Source organism: Amphimedon queenslandica, unplaced genomic scaffold (genome assembly GCF_000090795.2).
Source record: "Amphimedon queenslandica unplaced genomic scaffold, v1.1 AMPQUscaffold_10757_Cont16326, whole genome shotgun sequence".
Lineage (NCBI taxonomy): Eukaryota > Metazoa > Porifera > Demospongiae > Haplosclerida > Niphatidae > Amphimedon > Amphimedon queenslandica.
The window spans coordinates 1-2,496 of NW_003548992.1; the positions used below are offsets into that span (position 1 = coordinate 1).

Consider the following 2,496-nt stretch of genomic DNA (forward strand, 5'->3'; position numbering starts at 1 on the left):
TATCATAGAAATAACATACAATGAACATACATTAACACCCACAAATATTGACATACTTGGCATAGCCAGAACACAAACAACCGAGAGTCATAAAGAAGAATACAAGAGTCTTCATCGTGATTTTCTCTTTGTTGTAACTTGCTCACTGCATCAAAAAGTACCTCTTTATATAGCCTGCTGAACTTGAGGCATGCATCATGCAGCTATTGTTACAAGCACGTGTTAAAAATGCCTTAATGTTTGACATGTGTGTCTGGTATTATTTACAACTAAGTACACCTAATAGTACATAATAGTAAGCTACCCAAAATATTGGCATTAGACATGGTGGCTCTCGTGACACATGTTTGCCCTGGTTGCATACTATTATTTATAACTTCTAGTGCATCGCAATAGACTACTGACCTAACACAATGCCCCATTGTACTTTTCTTTGTTACATTCTTTCTCATTCATTGAATCAATCATCAACTTGCAAGGCATAGATTATGTGGCATATAGATAGAAATGCAATGTATAAGTAAAGTTTATATGTATGACAACAAGAAGCATTAAAAATATACAGCTATATGCACTTATTATATTAGACCAGTTCATTGCTTGTTGCATTTAAAATGAATGGACACTTTACCAGAGATATCAACTGGACATCCTCCTTGATTATTCCACCAAACCCTAATCCGGTTGGTAAGGGAGGCTTCCAACACCTCTATTGTACTTTGGCTTGTAACAGCTTTTTGGTGGCCTTGCACTACCAGTAGCAGTATAGGACCATGTCAGCGTACTCTGGTCCACAGAAATAACTGCAATATCCGCAGCAAACAATGACAACTCTGATGTATAGTTTTCTTTACATTTATTAGAATAACACAGAGCATGCAGCATCATTTTCTTCATCTTCATCACATCCATCCTTTATGTGCATGTGTTTTCTGCTGTGCATAATGAAAAATCTTCACTAGCAAGAAGTGAACATTTCTTATAGTATAATCCAAGATAGCTCTCTCCTCATCATCTGCACAGCCAATAGTTACTGGACCAACCTTTATTCCACATGCTTTGTGAACTAGAAAAAATTGATTAACAATATGCAGTACACTTGGAAGAGTCTTAATTACTATCAACACAGCCAAGCTTGACTAGTGAGTAGTAAACACAAATTTAATTAATGTTATCCAGAATACCTTTAAGAAGATGAAAATGTGAGGACTGATTCTTAATTCAACAGAAATAGAAAATATACTTTAAAACTATCAGAGACAAACGCTGCATGTGCTTTGTGGTGGTGACATTGCTTTGATTATGTTCATAACTTCATTTCTGTTTCCAAAGACACATCAATAACTTTTGCTTTATTAAGTAGTCTATTATAGCTTTACCTGTAATGATCACGGTTGTAAGACTTTGTGCCTATCATGGCGGAAATGGCATACAATGAACATACATTAACACATACAGTTATTGACATACTTGGAATAGCCAAGTATGTACACGTAGTTTATTAATATCAAGGATAGAAAATTTATGCAATTACATGTATCTAAACCTTATAATGAATTGTGTAATACAAGTGCTGTACATACAACTATATGTATTGTATAAAACTTTTGTACAGTATTAAATTCCAGGACAAAAAACCACTTACTTCATGATGTTTTATCCTTGAAAGTCATGCCTTAATTTTCTTTGTAATTAAACTTTTGTGTTTCCTTCCATGTTTTCAGTTTTAAGTAACACTACATACAGTGTTCTTTTTTTCCTTACCTCTCACACACTTTATGCTACTTTCTTTGTTCCTCCCTCTCTCTCTTCCTCTTAGGCTGAGAAGCATCAGAAGAGATCAATCAAGTTAATTATTATAATAGTATTAATACTTATAATAGTAGTGACTGTTGTTACTTTTATTATTGTTAAAGTTGTAAGGAAAGGAAAAGGAATAATTTAATAATAATAATAATACCATTATTAATTAATACACTGTGTAGTTTAGTAAGTTTTAAAATATTATTACTATTGGTAGTGGTTTGTGTGGTTGTTTTTTTCTGTGTCTATCAATCAATGTCTTCTTTAAATTCTTTTGATCATTATTAGTGGTCCATATCAGGAGATTAGGGTACTTAACATTAATTTCTATATATTCCAGTGATGGATGGATGAGATGGGTGAAGATAGTTTCAAACAAATGTTGTAGTGGCTTAAAAATAGCATTGTCACATACTATCTTCAGTAGTCTTATGGTTGTATGTGACTGTAACATGTTAGTAACAGCAGGTAGTACCTGTTCATAAAACAATGATGTCATTATTTGTGCCTTCTCTTCATAACTACATTTACTGTATGACTGATCTGGTTTGAAGCTCACTTTAAGTTCTGTGAGATTGCTCTTTTGAGAGATGACATTAATAAAAGTTCTTATCTCTTCATTCAATGGAAGTGGAATGGATACACTCAACTGCTGTAGGCTGGTGTTGTGTCTGAGACCAGTTGTTAGGAAGG

General features: G+C 33.5%; 1 long non-coding RNA gene across 3 annotated transcripts; it reads right to left on the reverse strand.

Moving 5' to 3' along the window:
* Positions 1-98: 98 nt before the first annotated feature.
* On the reverse strand, positions 99-1,926 carry LOC109589896 (uncharacterized). 3 transcript variants are annotated; one of them, XR_002189000.1, is made up of 4 exons: positions 1,380-1,926; positions 1,119-1,320; positions 406-1,066; positions 99-174 (listed from the first exon to the last, which is right to left on the reverse strand). It is a non-coding gene; the product is annotated as an uncharacterized LOC109589896 (long non-coding RNA). The 3 variants fall into 3 exon arrangements; XR_002188999.1 differs by lacking the exon at positions 1,380-1,926 and having other exon boundaries at positions 100-174; positions 1,119-1,373; XR_002189001.1 differs by lacking the exon at positions 1,380-1,926 and having other exon boundaries at positions 116-145; positions 1,119-1,373.
* Positions 1,927-2,496: the final 570 nt, after the last annotated feature.